This window comes from Budorcas taxicolor, chromosome 21, assembly GCF_023091745.1.
Source record: "Budorcas taxicolor isolate Tak-1 chromosome 21, Takin1.1, whole genome shotgun sequence".
Lineage (NCBI taxonomy): Eukaryota > Metazoa > Chordata > Mammalia > Artiodactyla > Bovidae > Budorcas > Budorcas taxicolor.
Genome location: NC_068930.1, coordinates 53,899,874 through 53,924,907, shown reverse-complemented (window position 1 = coordinate 53,924,907; position 25,034 = coordinate 53,899,874). Strand labels below are relative to the sequence as shown.

Genomic DNA, 25,034 nt, shown 5'->3' with positions numbered 1-25,034 from the left:
GTGATCCATCAGATATTGGCAATCTGATCTCTGGTTCTGCCTTTTTGAAGTCCACCTTGATAATTGAATAGTGGTAGCAATGAATCTGTAGATTGCCTTAGGCAGTATAGTCATTTAGATAGTATTGATACTTCCAGTCCAAGAACATGTTATATCTTTCCATCTGTTTGTGTCACCTTTGAATACTTTTATTGGTGTCTTACAGTTATAAGAGTACATGTTTTTGTCTCCTTGGGTAGGTTTATTACTAGGTATTTTATTCTTTTTAATGTAGTGGTAAATGGCATTGTTTCTTTAATTTCTCTTTCTGATCTTTTAATGTTAGCATATAGGAATGCAAGAGATTTTTGTGTGCTAATTTTGTTATCCTGAAACTTTACCAAATTCATTGATGAACCCTAGTATTTTTCTATTATAGTAATGCCTTTAGGATTTTCTATGTATTGTATTATTTCCTCTGCAAACAGTGACAGTTTTACTTCTTGTCCAATTTGGATTCCTTTTATTTCTTTAATTCTTCGACTGTCTGAGATAGGACTTCCAAAACTATGTTGAATAATGCTGATGAGCATGGACATCCTTATTATGTTTCTGATTGTGGAGGAAATGCTTTCAGCTTTTCACCATTAATTATGATGTTAGCTGTGGGTTTGTTTTATATGGCCTTTATTATATTGAAGTAGGTTCCCTCCATGCCCACTTTCTGGAGTCTGTTTATCATAAATAGATTTTGAATTTGATCAAAAGTTTTATCTGCCTCTGTTGAGATGATCCTATGTTTTTTATTCTATAGTTTGTTAATGTGTATCATATGGATTGATTTGTGGATGTTGAAACACCCTTACTTTGCTGGAATAAATACTATTTGATCATGATGCATAAACCCTTTAATGTGTTGTTGGATTCAGATTGCTAGTATTTCTTGAGAATTTTGCATCAATGTTCATCTTATATTCCCCTGCAGTTTTTCTTTTTTGTGGTATTTTTGTCTGATTTTGATACCAGGGTAATGATTACCTCACATAATAAGCTTGAAAGTGTCCCTTTCCTCTAAAGTTTTTTGGAATAGTTTCAATAGGATAGATATTCATTCCTCTCTAAATATTTGTAGAAATTTGCCTGTGAAACCATGTGGTCCTGAACTTTGGTTATTTACTTTTTTAATCATAACGTCAGTGTCCTTCTTCTGTTCATATTTTCTATTGTTTCCTAGTTCAGCTTTGGGAGATTGTATCTTTGAATAATTTGTCCTCTTTTTCTCAGTTGCCCACTTTATTGACATACAGTTGTGTTTAGTTGTCTGTAGTAGTTTTTTGTGGTCTTTTTATTTCTGTGATGTCGGTTGTAACTTCTCCTTTTTCATCTCAAATTTTATTGATCTCGGGCCCTTTCCCTTTTTTTTTTTTTGATGAGTCTTACTAAACGGTTATCAAATTTATCTGTTCAAAGAAGCAACTTTTAAGTTTACTTAGTCTTTTCTGTGGTTTTCTTAGTTATATTTCATTTATTTCTGCTCTAATCTATACTGTTTATTTCCTTCTATTAACTTTCAGTTTTGTTTGTTCTTTTTTCTCTATTGCTTTAGGTGTAAGGTTACATTGTTTGTTGAGATTTGTCTTTTTCCCTGAGCTAAGACTTTATTGCTATAAACTCCCCACTTAGAATTTCTTCTGCTGCATCCCATTGGTTTTTGATCATCATGTTTTCATCTTCATTTGTCTCTAATTATTTTTTTAAATTTGCTCTTTGATTTGTTCACTGATCCATTCGTTGTCTTGTAGCATGTTATTTAGCCTCCACTTTGTGTTTTTTTTTTTCTTATACTTAATATCTAATCTCACAGTGTTGTGGTCAGAAAAGATACTTGATATGATTTCAATTTTCTTAAATTTACCATGGCTTGTCTTGTGACCCAGCATGTTGTCTATTCAGAAGAATAGTTCCTGTGTATTTGAAAAGGATGTGCATTCTGCAGCTTTTGGATGGAATGCTTTATAAATATCAATTAAGTACATCAGGTCTAATGTTTCATTTAAGGCCTTATTGTTTTTCTGTTTGGATGATCTGTCCATTGATGAAAGTGGGTGTTACCTCCCACTATTATTATCTTATTCTCAATTTCTCCTTTTATGGCTGTTAACATTTGCCTTATGTATTGATTTGTTCCTATGTTGAGTACAAATATAATTACAATTGTTCTATCTTCTTCTCTGGTTGATCCTCTGATTATTATGTGGTTTCCCTCTTTTTCTAAGTCTTTATTTTAAAGTCTATTTTATTTGATATGAGTATTGCTACTCCAGCTTCCTTTTGATTTCCATTTGCATAGAATACTCTTTTCTATCCCCTCACTTTCAGTTTGTATGTATCCCTTGATCTGAAGTGAATCTCCTGTAGAGAGTGTATTTGTGAGTCTTGTCTTTTATCAATTCATCCAGTCTGTGTCTTTGGTTGGAGCACTTAATCTGTTGACATCTAAGGTAATTATTGATATATATGTTCTTATTGCCATTTTGTTTGATGTTTTGGATTTTCTAATAGATCTCTTTTCTTTCCTTTCTTTTTTTTCTCTTGTGACTTGATGACTAACTTTAGTGTTGTGTTTCAATTCCTTTTTTTTTTTTCTGTGTATGTATTTAATATAGATTTTCAGTTTTCTGATTTTATGGGAAAAAAATCTACAATTTCTAATGTAAAATTTCAGATTTCATTTTTTTTGTGTATGTGCTCCTTATTTATTAATATTATTATTATTTTTACTTTACAATACTGTATTGGTTTTGCCATATATTGACATGAATCCACCATGGGTGTACATGAGTTCCCAATCCTGAACCCCCCTACCACCACCCTCGCCATATCATCTCTCTGGGTCATCCCAGTGCACTAGCCCCAAGTATCCTGTATCCTGTATCGAACCTAGACTGGCAATTCATTTCTTACATGATAGTATACATGTTTCGATGCCATTCTCCCAAATCATCCCACCCTCTCCCTCTCCCACAGAGTCCAAAAGTCTGTTCTATACATCTGTGTCGCTTTTGCTGTCTCGCATACACAGTTACCATTACCATCTTTCTAAATTCCATATATATGTGTTAGTGTACTGTATTGGTGTTTTTCTTTCTGGTTTACTTCATTCTGTATAATCGGCTCCAGTTTCATCCACCTCATTAGAACTGATTCAAATGTATTCTTTTTAATGGCTGAGTAATACTCCATTGTGTATATATACCACAGCTTTCTTATCCATTCATCTGCTGATGGACATCTAGGTTGCTTCCATGTCCTGGCTATTATAAACAGTGCTGCGATGAACATTGGGGTACACGTGTCTCTTTCAGTTCTGGTTTCCTCAGTGTGTATGCCCAGCAGTGGGATTGCTGGGTCATAAGGCAGTTCTATTTCCAGTTTTTTAAGGAATCTCCACACTGTTCTCCATAGTGGCTGTACTAGTTTGCATTCCCACCAACAGTGTAGGAGGGTTCCCTTTTCTCCACACCTTCCCCAGCATTTATTGCTTGTAAACTTTTGGATTGTAGATTTCAGTAGTTACCGTGAGGTTTTGATGTAGCAGTCTATATAAATACATTATTGATCTGTACTGATCAACACTGATCTCAGTTTCTAATGTATTTTAAATATTTTGCATTGGTACACTACTACTCTGAAAATTACTGATCTTTATATCATATATATCTGTGGATGATTTCTTCCCTTTACTGTGTGTTTGTCTTTACCACTGACTTTCCCCATATTGTAATTTTCTTCTAGTTGTGGCCTTTTCTTTTCCACCTAGAGAAGTTCTTTTAGCATTTGTTGTAAAACTGGCTTGGTGGTCCTGATTTCTTTTAGCTTCTACTTGTCTGTAAAGATTTTTATTTCTCTGTCAAATCTTAATACGAGCCTTCACTGAGTATAGTTTTTTTGGTTGTATGTTCTTTTTCCTTTAATCAGTTTAAACATACCATGCCACTGCCTCTGGCCTTCAGAGTTTCTGCTGAAAAATCAGCGGAAAATCATATGGGGATTCTTTTGTATGCTATTCATTGCTTTTCTCTTGCTGGTTTTAATATTTTTTCTTTGAAATTATTTTTGTTTCCATTTGATTAATATGTTTCTTAGTGTGTTCCTCCTTTTTTAATCCTGTATGGGACTTTCTGCACTTCCTGGACTTGGGTGACTGTTTCCTTTCCCATGAATTTTTCAGCTATTAGCTCTTCAAATATTTTCTAAGGCCCTTCATTTCTTTCTCCTTCTGGGACTCCTATGTTGCAAATGTTGATACATTTACTGGTGTCCCAGAGGTCTCTCAGACTGCCTTCATTTCTTTTCACTTTTTTGTTTATTCTGTTTCATGGCAGTGATTTCCCCCATTCATTTTTCCAGCTCAATTACCCATTCTTCTGCTTCATTTATTTTATTAATTCCTTCTATTGTATCTTTCATTTCAGTTATTGTATTCTTCAACTGTTTGCTTGTTATTTATATTTTCTAACTTTATGTTTTCTAATTCTTCTTTGAAAATGTCTTGCAATTTCTCACACACTACACGCATTCTTTTTTTGAAATATTGGGTAATCTTCATGATCATTTCTATGAAGTCTTTCTCTGGTAGATAGCCTGTCTCCACTTCACTTAGTTGTTCTCCTGAGCTTTTATCTTGTTCCTTCATCTGGAGCACATTCCTCTGCTGTCTCATTTTGTCTAAATTTCTGTATTTGCAGACTTAGTTCCAGAGGCTGCTAGATTGTATTAATAGTATTCTTGCTCCTGGTGTCTGCTCTCTGATGTGTGAGGCTGGTCTAGAGGCTTGTGCAGGCTTCCTGGGGGGAAGAATGGTGCCTGTCCACTGGTGGGTGGAACTGGGTCTCAACCCTCTCTGGGCAGGACTCTGTCAAGGTGTATGTCTGGAGGTGCCTTTGGGCTAAGGATGTCATTATGCAGCCTGGATGCTGATGGGTGGGACTGTGTTCCTGCCTTTTTTTGTTGTTTGACCTGAGATATCCTAGTACTGGGGCCTACAGGCTGTTGGGTCCGGCCAGGTCTTGGTGCTGCTGGCCCAAGCAATATCTCTGCTTCCTGGAGAGTTCATATAGCTGAACACTCCCCCAAAACTCCACAGCTAATATCCCTGTTCCCTGAGAGAACCACAAACACCACACTTATGAGACCCACCAAGACCCACAGGTAGGTCCAGCCCAGATTTTTATGCAGTCTTTGCTTTTACCCTGGGTCCTGGTACATGTGAGACCTTCTGTGTGCCCACCAAGAGTGGAGTCTTTGCTTCCCCTAGTCCTGTAGAACTCCTGCAGTCAAGTCCTACTAGTCATTGAAGCCAAATGCTTTGGAGAGATTCTCCCAGGGTCAGACCCTGAGGCCGGGAGCCTGACATGGGGCTCAGAACTCTCTTTTGTGGGAGATCTTCTGAGATATAATTATTCTCCATTTTGTAGATTTCCCACTTAGGGGATATGGGATTAGATTATATTACGAGTGCACCCTTCCTATCATCTTGATGTTGTTTCTTTATGTCCTTGTATGTATACTATCACTTTTGACAGATTCTACTCTTTTTTATACCAATAGCCAATCAGGACTCAGTTGTGTTTTTGTGTGTGTGCTTATGAAAGGAGATAAGCCCGAGGATCTTCTACTTCATCATCTTTTTCACCCACCAAATGATTATTGTTCTAAATGATATATCTTGATAGTCATCAGCCAGGGAAATGTGGTAATTCCATTTCTGCTTTTTGTCTGATCCCCTTAATCATCACATTGATTTTTCAGATGCTGAGCCACGCTTGTGACCCTAGAATCAAATGCTCAAAATTTTCTTGTAGTCAGGAATGTACACAATAAAATATTATTAGCTATGAGCAGTCATATACACGCACCAAAATAATGAGAGTTATATAAAAAGGATAATGCCCCTATTGTTGGATTGGATAAAATAGACTTCTCATAATGAGTGAAAATATACATTATTTTCCAAATCAGGAAAGGAGTACATCAAGGCTGTATATTGTCACCCTGCTTACTTAACTTTTATATGAAAAGTACATAATGAAAAATGCTGGACTGGGTGAAGCACAAACTGGAATCAAGATTGCCAGGAGAAATATCAATAACCTAGATATGCAGATGACACCACCCTTATGGCAGAAAGTGAAGTTGAACTGAAGAGCCTCTTGATGAAAGTGAAAGAGGCGAGTGAAAAAGTTGATTTAAAACTCAGCATTCAGAAAACTAAGATCATGGCATCTGGTCCCATCACTTCATGTCAAATAGATAAGAAACAAGGGAAACAGTGACAGACTTTATTTTGGGGGGCTCCAAAATCACTCCAGATGGTGATTGCAGCCATGAAATTAAAAGACACTTACTCCTTGGGAGAAAAGCTATGACCAACCTAGAGAGCATCTTAAAAAGCAGAGACATTACGTTGCCAACAAAAGCCCATCTAGTCAGAGCGATGGTTTTTCCAGTAGTCATATATGGATTTGAGAGTTGGACTCTAAAGAAAGCTGAATGCTGAAGAATAAATGCTTTTGAAATGTGGTGTTGAAGGAGACACTTGAGAGTCCCTTGGACTGCAAGGAGATCAAACCAGTCTATCCTAAAGGAAATCAGTCCTGAATATTCATTGGAAGGACTGATGTTGAAGCTGAAACTCCAATACTTTGGTCTCCTGATGTGAAGAACTAACTCATTTGAAAAGACCCTGATGCTGGGAAAGATTGAAGTTGGGAGGAAAAGGGGATGACAGAGAATGAGATGGTTGGATGGCATCACCGATTCAATGGCCATGAATTTGAGTAAACTCCAGGAGTTGGTGATGGACAGGGAAGTCTGGTGTGCTACAGTCCATGGGGTCACAGAGAATCAAACACGACTGAATGATTGAACTGAACTGATAAATTATTATTGCTGAAAAAGAAATCTAGCAACATCTATTTAAATTACTTCATAGATAATTAGCAGTCACTATTTTAGTATTCTCTATCATAGAAATGCATCAGTATCTAAAAATAAACACAATATTTTTCATGGAATTGTTTGTAGTTGTTAATACATTGACATAAAGTTATTGCACTTAAGAGAATGATTAAATGAATTAAGATAGATTCACACTGTGTAATATGATTCTATTAAAAATATATGCTTGCAAGACTACTTTCCACAAGGAGTACTTTCTCCAAAGTATTGTTGAGTAAGATGTGTCTAGAAGAATATTTATTCCTTTATGGTGAGAATCTGGAGAGTCTACGAAGGTCACAGCTGAAAAACCAACATCAGGATAACCCAGCTGTACATTATTCCATAGTTCTGCTTCTAAATATAAAGGAATGAAGAACTTTATCTCTGTGGTAACACCAAGAAAAATCTAGAAAACACAAAAACCATATTCATCTGTAGGAATATTGAAGAGTAGTAGTGGATTCAAGAAAGCTTTGATAAACTGATCTCCATAGAGAGCTCCTTGAGCAATCAGGAGCTTCCTTCATCAACTTCTGGGGAAACACTCAGTCTGGGTTTAGAAATACCTGCTAATGATCCAGACACTGTATCCATGGGGGAATAGTTTTGCAAGATATTGGCAATTGTTGAGCAGAGAGAAATGACTAGAGTCTAAGAAATTTCAAATGCTGTAAAAATTGCTTTGGTATAACAATCTTCCTGATCCCACTCCTTCCCAGTTTCACTGAGATAAAGGCAGTGAAGTTGAGAGTGCAAAGAGAAATAACTTACATTTGTAGAAATAACTTATTACTTATTTGAAAATTTCTAACAACCGTTTTCCCCTTAAGGGGTCACAGCTTTGTCAAACCACTCCAGTATACTTGCCATGAGAACCTGATGAACAGTATGAAAAGACAAGTTATAACACTGGAAGATGAACCAGGTCAGAAGATGTCCAATATGCTACTGGGGATGAGTGGAGGGCAATTAATAGGAAGAGAGAAGCAACTGGGCCAAAGTGAAAATAATGCTCAATTGTGGATGTGTCTGGTGGTGAAAGTAAAGTCTGATGCTGTAAAGAATAATATTGCATAAAAACCTGGAATGTTAGGTCCATGAATTAAGGTAAACTGGATGTGGTCAAGCAGGAAATGACAAAATTGAACATAGATATCCTAGGAATCAATGAACTAAAATAGATGGGAATGGGTAGATTTAATTTCAATAACTACTACTACTACTACTACTGTGGGCAAGAATATCTTAGAAGAAATGGAGTAGCCCTCATTGTCAATAAAAGAGTCTGAAATGCTATACTTGGATACAACCTCAAAAATGATAGAATGATCTCAGTTTGTTTCCAAGGCAAACCACAAAGCATCACTGTAATCCAAATCTATGTCCCAACTATTGATGTTGAAGAAGCTGAGGTTGACCAGTTATATGAAGACATACAAGACCTTCTAGAACTAACACCAAAAATAAAAAATAAAAAAGATGTCCTTTTCATTATAAGGGATCGGAATGCAAATGTAGGAAGTCAAGAGATACCCAGAATAACAGACAAGTTTTACCTTGAAGTTCAAAATGAAAAAGTCAAAGGCTAACAGAGTTTTGTCAAGAGAAAACACTGGTCATAGCAAATACCCTTTTCCTACAACCCAAGAGATGACTCTACATTTGGACATCACCACATGTCAATACCAAAATCAGATGATTATGTTCTGTGGAGCCAAAGATAGAGAAGCTCTCTGTACAGTTAGCAAAAATAAGACCTGGGGCTGAATTTGGTTCAGGTCATCAACTCCTTATTATAAAATTCAGACTTAAATTGAAGAAAGTAGGGAAAACCACTAGGCAATTCAGGTATGATCTAAATCAAATCCCTTATGATTATACAGTATAGGTGACAAATAGATTCAAGGGATTAAATCTGGTAGACAGAGAACCTGAAGAACTGTGGACAGAGGTTAATAATATCATACAGAAGGTGGTGATCAAAACCATCCCAAAGAAAAAATAAATGCAACAAGGCAAAGTGGTTGTCTGAGGAGGCTTTACAAACAGCTGAGGAAAGAAGAGAAGTGAAAGACAAAGGAAAAAAGGAAAGATGTACCCAACTGGATGCAGAGTTCCAGAGAATAGCAAGGAGAGAAAAGAAAGCCTTAAGTGAACAATGCAAAGAAATAGAGAAAAACAAGAGAAGAGGAAAAACTAAAAATCTCAAGAAAATTGGAGATATTAAGGCAACATTTTATGGAAGGATGGGCATGACAAAGGATAGAAACTTTACCTAACAGAAGCAGGAGAAATTAAGTGGCAAGAATATACTGTATTAGTACTTAGTAATCCACTTTGTGCATCCACTGTGTTTTTGAAGAGGAGGTCTTAGTCCAAGGAAAAAGAGAGGGAGAGAGGAGGAGGAAGGAAGAAAAAAAGTAACATTTTTTTTCACACACACAAAAAATATATCCTAGGTGTAATAGGTGAATTCAGCAAGGTCTTAGGATTAGAGATCAATATAAAAATCAATTATATTCTACACAGTGGCAGCAAACAATTGGAAAATAAATTTTAAAAATCAATGCCATTTACAATATCATAAAAGATAAAACACCTAGGGATATATATAATGAAACCTGAGCAAGACCTCTACTCTGAAAACTACAAAACTATGAGAGAAATTTTAGAGGACCTACATGACTATTGTAAAGATATCAATTTTATCTAATTTAATCAAAGATAATTAATTATAATCAATATCCTGTTAGGCTCTTCTGTGATTACTGACAAACTAGGACTAAAAAAATGTACATGGAACTGCAAAGAATCTAGATAGAAGAGTTAAATATTATTGAAAATGAAAAGGGAAATTTGAGGATTTATATTTCTTGACTTCAAGATTTACCATAAAGCTACTGAAACCAAGTCTGTGGTGTGGGCATAATAAAATGAACAAACAGATTAGTGGAACAAAAGATATTCCAAAAATAGCTCTGCATAATTATGAACAAAGATTTAATTAGAGAAAAATTACCCATGCAAAGATATGAAAGATGTATATTCATTGTTTTTTGTAGGAATGATGAATAATCTGGTGTGCTTTCATTAGTAAGCCTTGTCCTGTTTGAATTGTTTTGCTAAGTGCGAATGATAAAATATATCACGCAGTCCCTTTTTATCAGGAACTCCCATACAAAGGGAGGAAAAGATATGAGGGGAATTATACTTAGTGTTATGAAATATTCTATTAAATTTTTGAAAAATTCCTTGGAAAATTTTAAATTCTTGAAAAATTCTATTAAAACTAACTACAATTTATATGAAAACAATGAGAAAACACAGCAATTAATATGTATCAATTTCTTGCAAGTTTGTGAAGATTTTGTGAGGTGAACAGGTTGCGTTTGGTGACAGGGAGGATCACTCAGAAGAAATTACAGTTGACCCATTGTGCATGATCTTTCAATAACTATACAGTTGTACCTCAATATCTGCTGGTGCCAAGTTGTCAGATCTGGAGGGTCTCAACTTAAAAAATAGTCACAACCTCAAAGTTATGTTTTATTCAGTGGGAAATTTTAGGACTTAAATCAAGTAACCCTGAGAAAACTGCTCCTAGGAGACAAGGGGAGAAGCCAGGTTATATACAAGGTTTGCAACAAAGGACAGGTAATCTGAACATCAAAAGATTATTGTTAATTAGAGAAAACCAGATATCTCAAGTTAAGATATCTCAAGTTTAGCACTTTTCTGTATATGGGAAGATAAAGAGTATGGGCTCACTGAAATCCTTCCTTTCATACGTGTATCAGCTGTCCTGGGCCAATAAGTAAGTAAGTAAAGTAGCTCAGTCGTGTCCGACTCTTTGCGACCCCGTGGACTGTAGCCCACCAGGCTCCTCTGTTCATGGAATTCTCCAGGCAATAATACTGGAGTGGGTTGCCATTTTCTTCTCCAGGGGATCTTCCCAACCCAGGGATCGAACCCGGGTCTCCTGCATTGCAGGCAGACGCTTTATCCTCTGAGCCACCAGGGAAGCCCCTGGGCCAGTATCCTGTGTTTTTTCACATCCTGAGCTCCCTTGAGGCTCACTGTAGGGGGTCGCTGCAGTCTGATGGCTGCCAAATTGCAGGTATTCTTCTCCTTCCTGAGTATCCTTAGGGATCATATTGGAGGGCTGTCATTTCTGATGACCCTGTCATCCTTATTTACTGATATGACAGAAAATATTTCATTTCACAATGGTCAACTGTATTCACTGCACTGTAGCTAATTTATACAAAGGACTTGAGCATACATGGATTTTGGTATACAGTGTGGCTCCTAGAACCAATCCCCTGTGGATACGGAAGGACACCTGTATAGGTGAAAAGTGAGTGCCTGAACAAGCGTGTGGGTATATTCATGAAACTACTGGCAATTGGCATGGGTGCAAGAGGTAGGCTTGGGGAAGAGTAGTAGTAATTGAGAGTGGAAGTGAAAGTGGGACCAAATTATCAATTTCTTAATGTTGCAGAGTTCTTTAGTGGGTGTTTCATGCTTTACATGCACTTCCCTAATGGTTCAGATGGTAAAAAATCTGCCTGCAATGCAGGAGACTCAGGTTTGATCCCTGGGATCTTCCCTGGAGAAGGGCATGTCAGCCCATTCCAGTATTCTTGCCTAGAGAATTCCATTGACAGAGGAGCCTGGCGGGCTACAGTCCATGGGTTTGCAAAGAATTGCACACAATTGAGCAACTAACACTCATTTTCCTGCTTTACATATTTGGGACCAGGCTTGGGGAATTTTGGTGCACGCTGTTACAGATTGTTATGTCTTCTTTGAGAATTAACTCTTATCATTATGAAATGCCCTTCTTGATCCCCAATACATTTCCTGTTCTGAAGTGTGTTTTGTCTGAAAGGAACATAGCTTCTCCAGCTCTGTTTCACATTAATATATCGCCCTCCCATCTCTTTACTTTAAACCTGAGTCTTTTTAAAGTGAGTTTCTTGTAGACAATATATTTGTTATTTTTTCCACTGTGACAATCTAATATATTTTCTAATATATTTAGAAAATTTACATTTTACTAACCAGGGTTCAGTGGCAGTAAACTCAGAAAGTTTTTAATATCCTGCAGTTTTGAAGAAGAATGTCACTAGATTAGACTCCTGAATTGCCGAGTTTATTTTTTTTCTTTAAATATTTTAAATATTTTATTCCTTTCTCTTCTTGCTCACATAGTTTCTGTTGAGAAATTTTCTGTTATTTCTATGTCTCCATAGTTAAGATGATCTTTTTTCTGTTGGGCTTTTTTCACGATGTTGTTTTAAGTTGACTCATAGCTCTTGAATGTTCTGAGAGGTTTTTCTCTTTGTGTTTCAGTTTACTGAATTTTTATGGATCTATCTTCAGGCTTATTGATTCTTTCCTCATTTGTGTCCAGTCTCCTGATAAAATTATCAAAGATATTCTTAATTACTGTATTTTTTTATTTCTAGCATTTAAAAATTCATGCTTAGAGTTTCTAGTTTCTATTTCTCTGTTCACATTACTCAGCCTTTTTGTTGTTTACATTTTCCATGGAAACTTTTAATATATTAATCATAGTTATTTTAAATTTTTTACCATCTAATAATTCCAATATTTGTGACATATCTAATCTTGGTTCTGATCATTGCTTTGTCTCTTCAGACCATGCTTTGCCTTCTTGCATGACTTGTAACTTTTTGTTGAATGATGGACATTAGGTATTGGATAATAGGAACAGTGATAAATAGGCCTTTAGTTTGAGGATTTCTGTTAACTTAGCTAGGGGTTGGGCTATGTTTAGGTACTGTAGGTACCATAGGCTTGAAATTCCTCTAGTTTCCTTGTTTTTGTTTCTCCCATCACCTTTAGGTCCTTGTTAAGAACTTCTATTTAGATAGTCTCTATTCAGCAGTTTTTTTCAGCTGTAATCCAAGGTATAATTAGCTGGAGCCCTGCTAATACAGTGGTAAGATGTGTAAATAGGAAAGCTTCCTATGTTCTTGTCAACTAAAAAATATAGTCACAACCTGAAAATAGTTATTTTATTTGGTTGGAATCTTTAGTACTCTGAGCCCAGGAGACAGCATCTCAGTAGCTTTGAGAAAACTGTTCCAAGGAGGCAGGAGGGGAAGTCAGGCTATATACAAGTTTGCAACAAAAGGAGCAGGCAGTCTGAACATCAAAGATAAGCTATCAAAAATTTAGCATACTGTGTATGGAAAGATGTAAGCCTGTGGGCTCAAGGAATTCATTCCTTCCATATGCGCCCCTGCTATCTGTGCAATCCTGTTTCCTTGTTCACTTGGCTCCTTGCATGTTCGCAGCACCTCTGCAGTCACTTTGGAGGGTGGCAGCATCCCCTGGATCAGTTTTGGGAGCCCTCATTCATATTTGAGTGAACTCCGGGAGTTGGTGATGGACATGGAGGCCTGGAATGCTGCAATTCATGGGGTCACAAAGTCGGACACGACTGAACTGAACTGACTTGTATTTGGCGGCCAAAATTTGATGATGGCTGTGATATTTTTTGTTTATTAATATGTAAGGAAATCTTTTCATTTCACAGTCTTTTTTAATTAAAAGCAGTCTTTCAGGAGACCTGTATCTCTGCACTGCGTCCTTCACAAGAGTTGGATAACTTCTCCCCACTTTGGTGAGACAGGAAGCCTTGAGAGGGATGGAATCAGGAAAATACCTGCCCCTTTCCTTGTGGCTCTGCTGGTAAAGAATCCTCCTGCAATGCGGGAGACCTGGGTTGGGAAGATCCCCTGGAGAAGGGAAGGGCCACCTACTGTAGTATTCTGGCCTGGAGGATTCCATGGACTGTATAGTCCATGTGTTTGCAAAGAGTCGGACACAGCTGAGCGACTTTCACTTTTACTTCACTTTTACTTCACTTTCACTTCCTTAGGGTGAAACGAGGGTCTGGTAGCCCTGACAGCACGCTTTTGTTATGGAGAATGCTCTAGAATGTTGTTCAGTATCTCAGTCTGGTCTCTTTGCAACCCCATGGACTGCAGCATGCCAGGTTTCCCTGTCCTTCACTGTCTCCCAGAGTTTGCTCAAACTCATGTCCATTTAGTTGATGATACCATCCAAGTATCTCATCTTCTGTTGCCCTCTTCTCCTAGGCCTAGTTCCATTGGTTACTTTCCCCTTCCCTCTGCCAGAGTTACCAGGGGATCTTAATCAGATCTTTACAGTGAGAGCCCGGTAGGATTGTTGGAGTTACAAACACAAAAGCATAGAATCTAAGGCTGTGGTCATTAAGTGTTTCTTGCTCTCATGCTAGTCCACACTCAGCCTTTGGCAGTTTGTCTCAGCTACCATTTAAGTGCCACTCTCAGTTGATTTCTCCAGAAGCCTCTGCTCCATCCAGGGAAGCATATCTCAACCATGGCCTTCTGGATTTGACTGTCTTTCCATACTTCCTGGGGGTGGCTTGCATTGTGATCTCAGTTTTGTGAGGGGTCCAAGGAAAGTAGTTAATTTTTGGCTAATTCAGTTGTTTTCTTGTTGTAATAAGGTCTTTACATTTTGTAGTTGAAACCAGAAGTCTCCAGTGTAGGGAGTTAAATATCCACAAAATTAACATTAAATTCATTATATATTTCTCCAAAAGCATGATATAAATCATTACTATAGAACTCTCAAAATTTTTTATTGTGGCAATCCCATTGTTGTAGCCACGCGTTCCGGGAAACAAACTCACTCAGAAGGACAATGCAGATAGTGGAGTGCAGTTTATTACACCGGCGGGCCCAAGGCAGAGTCTCCTCTTAGCCAAGGACCCCGACCAGCATTTGTGAAAATCTTTTATACCCCATGTGTACGTGTCTGAACCCACCACTCCGAATTCCTTGAGACTTACATAAACCAAGGAAAATACAATCCCAATAACCCCATCATTCACGTGCTATGTGCTCATGTGCTCAGACAGTCAGTTAGTCAATAATCAATAAACCCGAAGTTACACTTCGATAGATACAGAAAAATTTATGGCCTGTCTGGAGGAAGGGGTGATTAGTGTATGTTTTCTCTTAGGCGGTGAGTAACCTAGATACAATCCTCAAGGTTCCCCTGTCTGGAGGGGGTCTTATCCTTCTGTTGTTGTTTTCATAGGCACTAAACACAGAGTTCAGAGTCCATTGGAAAGGTGGCCGAGCATGATCAGCATCAACAGGCCTAAGATGGAGTCCAGGCCCTGTGAATTCCTTCTTCACCATGATAACTTATTTTTTTATTATTCTGGTAACAGAGCATGGAATGGACTGACATATTCGAAAAAAAGAAATGATAGGAAGCTATTGGAAAAATAACTTCTGCAAAACTTATACAGTAGGCTTGAATTGAGACATTGGAAATTTAAAAAGGGCGTTTAGTACAGAAAAATATGAAGTAAAAGTAATAGAATTATTTGGTTACAGCTAATGAGAAAGGAGGAATCAAAGCTAAGTATGAGCATTCTCATTTATTTGGACATGATGGTTACTTAAAGATTCTCCAAAACAGAGTAATACCATATTCTTATATAACATTACGGTTATTCCAAAAGTATCTTCTTAGGACAAATAACTGGTACTGATAACTAATAAAGGTCTTGAACTCATCATACAGTTTCTCAATCAGTTATTCTTTCCTGAACTGCCTTAAATATGTCTTAGACAGAGATTCTAAAATTAATTTTGTGAGCTCAGCAGCCTTGGGAACCTCATCAGAGTATCTTGACACCAGCCAACTATCATTGCAAGTGGGGTATTTATTACAGGAATCAGACGATAGCTTTTTTATTTGAGTATATTTTATGCTTAGAATCCATGATAGAGATCTATTCAAATGCTTGGTATTGAGAGCGTTAATAGCCTCAGGAGGGAGGCCAGAGGTCCCCAAGTGGCAGGAGGAAATAAAACTACAAGTGACAGACTTTTTCGTTTTTTTTCTCTTTTCTTTTCCCTTTAATCCTGTGTTGTCATGGTGACACCTGGCTCCACCTGAACTTAACTTTCTCAAACTTGGAGCCAAGGGATGCGTTTTTCTTATGGAAATATCTTCCTTTATTCCTTAATGAACTATATATGTGCTTGAAAATCTGCCTTTCTTCAAGATTCATGTCGATTGTTTTATCACCTGGATGACTCACCTTGTACCAGTGCTATCTCAGAATGCATGGTGTGGATGAGGGGCCTGGTGCAACTCCCTCAGTTTTGAGGTGTTTCCATTCCCTAATTAGCAGCTTTGCTAATAGGTATATAACTCTTTTTTAAAAACTAACAAGGAGGCATTCTTTCTGTCCCCTTCTGATGTCTATGTCAGAAGCTTTCTCTATCTCTTTTATGCTTTAATAAAACTTTTTTCACAAAAAGTTCTGAGCAATCAAGCCTTGTCCCTGGCCCTGGATTAGCTCCTCTCCTCCAGAGGCCATAAATCCTGGTGTCATACACAGCTCATAGCAGCAAACTTTCAGTATTTAAAACTATCCCAAGTAGACCTTGGGAACTGCTCTTATTTACCCACTACTATTCTGAAGAAAAATAAGTTTCTAAAACCTACTCTTATCACTAATACACATTGTTTCACGTAGTGGAACAATAAACCTTGTAGAGCCCCAGCAAGAAACATAACCAAAAAAAATGTATTTCAAACTAACTATATTAGGCTTTAAAGCTTGGGGAAAGCACACTCATTATGCTTGTGCATGTATAACATCATCTTTCTTCAGTTCTGGCTGGAAAGCTTATTTTTAAAATATATAACTACTCTCAAAAGCTTAAAATAATTTTAAAAAGGCCGTCGTCAAAAACTTCCTTTTCTCCTTACAGAATTATCTAACACAATTGTTTTGTTTTTGATATTTTGGCTTTGCCAAAAATTGGATGAATTTTGACCACACACTCACACATCCTCACCACTGATTCAGAAAGGTAATGCTTCTGCACATCACTAGTCCCATGCCTGGGATTGTCATCAGCCACAAGATTTCCAGGTAAATTTTGATATAATGTTATAGCTCTATAACTATCACTATCTATGAATAACTTAACATATTGAAACTTAGAAAATATGTAATGTAAAATTTAAATTTGAAGGTCAGTTTTGATCTTATAAATAGTATAGGAGAAAATTTTTCTTTGAAAACTTAGATCTATGTATGAGATCTGTCATTTTACAAATTATAACCTTTTAAAAACACCATCATTACCTATAAGAAAGGCGTTAAACTAAAGACCAAAGTATACAATCTACTATCTTTCACTGAAGTTTAAAAAAAACTATAAACTATAATAAAAGACAGTTTGCTCTTTTCAGTGAAGCAGGAGGTTCTGGCTTATTAAAAGTGCAATTATGCTATGCTTAGAGGATCTCTAACTAATTTCAAACTGACTCTAGACAAGCGAAAAAAAAACATTCAGGGCAGACGTCAAACAGACCTCTCCTTATTAGAAACTAATTGCCTGTTTGGTTGCCTTCACCATTTGAAACACATGGGAAATGAATGTTACTGATGTATGCATCAGCACTAGAGTATCTAAAACCACTTTTCCAATAGTTATTCTGGAAATCATCCAAAACTGATTGAAGACCAAAAGATCATTGCAAAATTTGATTCTGAAGGAAATTTTTTGATAAAGCTTATGATTTTGCATAATCAAATAACATTAATGAAAGATAGGCAATCTGCAGCACCAAAACTTTAAGCCTAATCCTTCTTTAACCTACCAAATACTAGATATTATTATGTTTGTTTTAAAAGATGCTTGCTCCTTGGATGCTGTGACAAAGCTAGACAGCATTATTAAAAACCAAAGACATCACTTTGCTGACAAAGGTTTTTTCAGTAGTTATGTGCAGATGTAAGAGCTGGACCATAAAGAAGGCTGAATGCCAAAAAATTGATGCTTTCCAGTTGTCCCAGAGAAGATTCTTGAGAGTCCCTTGGATGGCAAGGAGATCAAACCAGTCAGTTCTAAAGGAAATCAACCCTTAATATTCATTGAAAGGTCTGATGATGAAGCTGAAGCTCCAATACTTTGGCCACCTGATGTGAAGAGCTGACTCATTAGAAAAGACCCTGTTGCTGGGAATGACTGAAGGCAAAAGGGGAAGAGGGTGACAGAGGATGAGATGGTTAGTCATCATCACCAACTCAATGGACATGAATTTGAGCAAACTCCAGGAGATAGTGAAGGACAGGGAAGCCAGTTCACTGTGCTGCAGTTCATGGGGTTGCAAAGACTCAGACATGACTTAGCAACTGAACAACAACAATGTATGTTTTGATTATTTAGATATCTGAATATTTAGATATCTGATGTTAAATATTTTTTTAAAAAATGAAAACGGGTTCATGTGCATTAAATTCAATTTAGAATTTTCAGTAATGACAACATGAAAAAATTATTTTAATCTAATTTATTAAAAATATTTAAAATATGCTTGCCATTTATCTCTGAAGAATGTTATTTGTCTGGTAACCATTTATTTTAGTGAAACTCAATTATAATGAATTGATGACAGAGTCTATTTTGTAGGATATCAGAGAGGAAATCTTTGGTCTCCCTTAGTTACTTTTTCCAAAATATTTCAATGTTGATTGAATATACCCTAGCATTTTTATTTAGTTAGATAGCACTTATGATCTAAATTGTTTTTTAATAGTCTTTTTGTCTGTATTTACATGTGTTTTTTCCTAAATGGTAACCTCTGTTAGAACAGTGACCACGTCTTCATTTATTAATTGATTCATTCAATCATTCCTTTATATATATAAGTATTGGATAAGCACATAGTCTGTACTATGCATGGAGCTAGAAATTATACTAACAGAATGAACAAGAGAAAGGATGCCTTATAGATGGGATGGTTTCTCTTTCACCTATTTGTACCCACTAATCTAACAAAACTAGGAGAAATTTTAAATGTTTAGTTTTACATCAAGTCCCATGTGCTTTAACATATTTTTTCTGAGATTAGTACAAAAGAACTCCTTTATAAATATTAATATGTTAAATGGACAAAATTGGTTTAAAATAATTAGTATGAACTCTTAAAATTGTCAAGAAGACTAAAGTCTTTTTTGAACTTTATGAAAATTTTTTTCTGTCCTTCATGTAAAAGAAATTAATTTTGAATTTTAATATTTAAGTAGAAGAGATTTGGAGTGCTCAACAGGCTATTTATTTATTTATTTATTTAAATTTTTAATTTTTTTATTTTTTATTTTTTATTTTTTTTGCCATACATTGACATGAATCAACCACGGGTGTACAGCTATTTAATACACCTGAATAAATTCAGATCTTATCTATTTTATTTTTGTTGTTGTGTTATTAATTATTTAATTGCTAGAACTACCATCCTTTTCAAATTAGGAACCTATCTAATGAAAAAAGAGAATACTGACTTTTTAAACAAAATCTGGGGGAAGGATTCTTCCCTTTTTTATCTACGTAAAGCAATAGAAATGACCTGGGGTAAGGTAATAGGAACTGGTTGAATAATGAGAATAAGACTGAGTCATTTTAAGGTAAGAGCAACGTAGAATCGCTAGTACTTAGTTGATTGATAACTATTTGTTTAACAGGGTAAAATTCTTATAAAGAACTCTATACAGACCTGAAAGCTTTGCTATAACATAAAACATATTAATGAGCATTCGTTTATTGAGTCTTTTCAGTGGGATCAAGGACTTTTCTTTGGTTATGACTACCCAGAGTGGGATTCCACATTGCCTTTTTTGTACAAAAAACATGTATGCTAATTTTCTATGAGTTATTTAATAGTAATTACAAAGCAGTTTGAATGAAGAATACTTATGGGATATCATGAATTTTTTTTCCAAAACTGTTATAATTCCCTAATCACACACTGGTATGTGTGTGTGTGTATGTGTGATATTTATTTCTTTGGAATGATTTCAAGGGATTTGACTTACTTTCTACAGATGTAACAGCTTCCTTGCATAATCAAATTTCACCAGTTTATACAATAGTTAACTAAATTACATGATTACAGTTAGTTGATATTTAAGTGTTTTTACTTATTGCCAGTTTTTCATAGTAAATTCCTTTATACTGTTCTAAGAGGTTTGCTTATATTTACACAAGCAGTCCTCACAAGAACCCAATGACATAGTTACTATTATTATCCTCATTTAGTAAATGAGGAAATACTGCAAAATAGAAGTAGCTTTCCCAAGACCATATAGCTACTACAAACACAGTCAGACTGCAAAATGGGTGCTTTAACCAGTGTATCGTGCAGGCTGCTAACTGACAGACACAGGTTTAGAAATAGGTATGAAAAGTGAAAATGTCAGTCATTCAGTTATGTCTGACTCTTTGCAACCCCATGAACTATGCCCTGCCAGGCTCCTTTGTCCATGGAATTCTCCAGGGAAGAATACTGGAGTAGTAGCCATTCCCTTCTCCAGGGGATCTTCCCAATGGGGATCAAACCTGGGTCTCCCCTATTGCAGGCAGATTCTTTACCTTCTGAGCTGCCAGACTCTAGAAACAGGTATAAGTGACTCTTAACTAAAGAATGCAGCCCAAATGTCCATCGGCATCATCAAAGATTCAGCATGCAATTATGCCTACAGAGAAAACAGAATGTCCATTAATTCAACAAGCCGATTAAGTGGATATTACTATACTAGAGCATCACTGTAGTTAAATTGTGAGAATATTCTCAAAAAAGAAAAAAATCATTTGAGTTAAGTTTCTAGGAAAACTTGGGTATACAGTACAACTTAAAATTACTAGAGAACAATTCAGTCCTAGACACTTGCAGAGTTGCTAGCTGAAGGACTTTATTTTTCTGTTTAATGTTAGATAAGCAAGAACTATGGAAAAAAAAGAAAACTCAAGAGTAAATGTTTTTCTACCTATTTCCAAAATTAAGTACATGACTATTTTAAAGATCAGTCTTGGGGAAGTTGCCTTGATGAGGAGGATGCAGGGTGGTTCTGGCAGATGATTAATCTCGACAAATAGAATGAACTTCTGTTCGGTTCCATGAAAGAAACAACACAAAATCTCGAGCACACTCCCAGATATGCCAGTTAGAGTATAGGCTTGTTGTTGTTGTTCAGTTGCTCAGTCGTGTCCAACTCTTTGCAACCCCATGGACTGCAGCACACCAGGCTTCCCTGTCCTTCACCATCTCCTGAAGCTTGCTTAGACTCATGTCCATTGAGTTCATCCAACCGTCTCATCCTCTGTCATCCCCTTCTCCTCCTGCCTTCAGTCTTGCCCAGCATCAGGGTATGAATCAGTTCTTTGCATCAGGTGGCCAAAGTGTTGGAGCTTCAGCTTCATCATCAGTCCTGCCAGTGAATATTCAGGATTGATTTCTTTAGGACTGATTGGTTTGATCTCCTTACAGTCCAAGGGACTCTCAAGAGTTTTCTCCAACACCACAGTTCAAAAGCATCAGTTTTTCAGCACTCAGCCTCCTTTATGTTCCAAGTCTCACGTCCATACTTGACTACTGGAAAAGCCATAGCTTTGGCTATATGGAACTTTGTTGGCAGAGTAACATCTCTGCTTCTTAATATGCTGTCTAGATTTGTCATAGCTTTACTTCCAAGGAGAAAGCGTCTTTTAATTTCATGGCTGTAGTCACCATCTGCAGTGATTTTGGAGCCCAAGAAAATAAAGTCTGTCACTGTTTCCTTTGTTTCCCCATCTATTTGCCATGAAGTGATGGGACCAGATGCCACAATTTTCATTTTTTGAACTTTGAATTTTAAGCCCACTTGCTCAGTGTGTACTATAGGCTAATCCTCAGTAAAAAGATTTCTTCCTTACATCCAGAGTTATGTAAAACAGTCAAGAGTGTATGGGGAATTAGTCCATAAAGTTTTCCAAAGTTCTTGACACTTGTTCTACCTTTTCTAGAATGATGCTCTTTTATGAAAGTTAAATCTGGCTTATCACCCCATAACTGCTGTCTAGCCTGCAGCAAGGAGAAAGAGGAAGTGAGTAGTTTCCATTTTTAGAAATTTAATTTCACACTATAATTGCACCTATCATTTCCACCCACTTGTCATTGTTTGGAATGTTTTCATGCGCCCATACCTAGGTAAAACGAGGACTGAGAGTATCACCTGGACTTGGATGGCCAACAGCATAGCTTAACAATGAAAAAAGTGTAGGAGGGAAATAGATATCAGGACCAGAAGCCAATTTACTCAAAAATATTCTTTGTTAATTACTGCTTGTTAGCCGAGGAACCAAGCATAGAGAATATAGAGATGGAAGGCATAATTCCTGCTCTGTGGAGTTCACAGACTAATGAAGGAGAAAAACAAGTAAAGGCAATAAAATATAGATGCTACTAAGGCAATGGCACCCCACTCCAGTACTCTTGCCTGGAAAATCCCATGGATGGGGGAGCCTGGTAGGCTGCAGTCCATGGGGTCGCTAAGAGCCAGACACGACTGAGCGACTTCACTTTCATTTTTCACTTTCATGCATTGAAGAAGGAGATGGCAACCCACTCCAGTGTTCTTGCCTGGAGAATGCCAGGGACAGGGGAGCCTGGTGGGCTGCCGTCTCTGGGGTCACACAGAGTCGGACATGACTGAAGTGATTTAGCAGCAGCAGCATGGTGAAATACAGAAAATGCATGGGCAGAGATTAGTATAATTTTGTTTTTATTTCCATTATTCTAAGATGTGGGTCCAAGAGGATCTTGCTGTGATTTATGTCAAAGAGTGTTCTGCCTGTTTTCCTCTAAGAGTTTTATAGTTTCTGGTCTTACATTTTAGGTCTGTAATCACATTGAGTTTATTTTTTTATATGGTATTATAAACATTCTAATTTCATCTTTTTTTTTTTTTTTTCCGGCATGTAGCTGTCCAGTTTTCCAAGCACTAATTATTGAAGAGACTGTCTTTTATCCATTATATATTCTTGCCTCCTTTGTCAAATATAAGGTGCCAATAAGTGCATGGATTTATCTCTAGGCTTTCTATCCTATTCCATTGATCTATATTTCTGTCTTTGTGTCAATACCATACTGTCTTGATTACTGTAGCATTGTAGAATAGTCTGAAGTCAGGAAGGTTGATTCTTCCAGCTCCATTTTTCTTTATCAAGATTACTTTGGCTATTCTAAGTCTTTTGTGTTTCCATACAAATTGTGAAATTTTTTGTTCAGTTTTGTGGAAAATACCATGTGTAGTTTAATAGGGATTGTGTGGAATCTGTAGGTTGCTTTAGATAGTGCAGTTATTTTCACAATATTGATTCTTCTAATCCAAGAACATTGTATATCTCTCCATTCATTTGGTTGTCTGATTTCTTTCATCAGCGTCTTATCATTTTTTATAAACAGGTCTTTTATCTATTTAAGTAGGCTTATTCCTAGGTATTTCATTCTTTTTGTTGAAATGCCTAATGGAATTGTTTCATTAATTTCTCTTTCCGATTTTCCATTGTTAGTGTATAGGAATGCAAGGGATTTCTGTGTATTAATTGCATATCCTATGATTTTACTAAATGCATTGATTAGTTCTAGTAATTTTCTGGTGGCATATGTTGATTTTCTATATATAATATGTCATCTGTAAACAGTGAGACTTTTATTTCTTATTTTCCAATCTGGATTCCTTTTATTCCTGTTGCTTCCCTGATTTCTGTGGCTAGTACTTCCCAAATTATATTGAATAATAGTGGTGAGTTGTCTCTCACAGTCTCCCAGTGGTGTCTGTCTCTTTGCAACCCCATGGACTGCAGTATACCAGGTTTCCCTGTCTTCCACCATCTCGCAGAGTTTGCTCAAACTCATGCCCATTGAGTCGGTGATGCCACCCAATCATCTTGTGCTCTGTCACCCCCTTCTCCTCCTGTCCTCAATCTTTCCGAGCATCAGGTTCTTTTCAGATGAGTCATCTCTTCCTATTAGATGACCAAAGTATTGGAGCTTCAGCTTTAACATCAGTCCTTCCAATGAATATTCAGGATTGATTTCATTTAGGACTGACTGGTTTGATCTCCTTGCAGTCCAAGGAATTCTTAAGAGTCTCCTCCAACATCATAGTTGGAAAGCATCAATTCTTTGGCACTCAGCCTTCTTTATGGTCCAACTCTCAGATCCATACATGACTACTGGGAAAACACATAGCTTTGACTAGATGAACCTTGGTCAGCAAAGTAATGTCTCTGCTTTTTAATATACTGTCTAGGTTGGTGATAGGTTTTCTTCCAAGAAATAAGCATCTTAATTGCATGGCTCCAATCAAAATCTCCAGTGATTTTGAAGCTCAAGAGAATAAAATCTGTCACTGTTTCCATTGTTTCCCCATCTATTCCCCATGAAGTTATGGAAACAGATGCCATGATTTTAGTTTTTTGAATGTTGAGTTTTAAGCCAGTCTTTTCACTCTCCTCTTTCATCTTCATCGGGAGGCTCTTTAGTTCCTCTTCATTTTCTGCCATAAGGGTGGTATCATCTGCATATCTGCAGTTACTGGTATTTCTTCTGGCAATCTTGATTCATGAGTCATCCAGCCCAGCATTTCGCATGATGTTCTCTGCATAAAAGTTAAATAAGAAGGGTGATGATACATAGCCCTGAGGAACTCCTTTCCCAAATTTGAACCAGTCTGTTGTTCCATGTAAGTTCTGTTTCTTTTTGACCTGCATACAGGTTTCTCAGGAGGCATGTAAGTTGGTCTGGTATTCCCACCTCTTTAAGAATATCCCATAGTTTGTTGTGATCCACATAGTCAAAGGCTTTAGCACAGTCAATGAAGCAGAAGTAAATGTTTTTCTGGAATTCTGTTGCTTTTTCTGTGATCCAGTGGATGTTGACAGTTTGATCTCTGGTTCCTCTGCCTTTTCTAAATCCAGCTTGTACATCTGGAAGTTCTTGGTTCATGTATTGTTGAAGCCTAGCTTAAAGGATTTTGAGCATGACCTTGCTGGCATGTGAAATGAGTACAACAGTGCTGTAGTTTGAAAATTCTTTGGCATTGCCCTTCTTTGGGATTGGAATGAAAACTGACCTTTTCCTGTCTTGTGGTCACTGCTGTGTATTCCAAATTT

At 36.8% G+C, this 25,034-nt stretch overlaps 1 pseudogene; it reads right to left on the bottom strand.

Moving 5' to 3' along the window:
* The window catches only part of LOC128066487 (RAB7A-interacting MON1-CCZ1 complex subunit 1-like), a 103,232-nt pseudogene that overhangs the window by 62,936 nt on the left and 15,262 nt on the right, over nt 1–25,034 (bottom strand).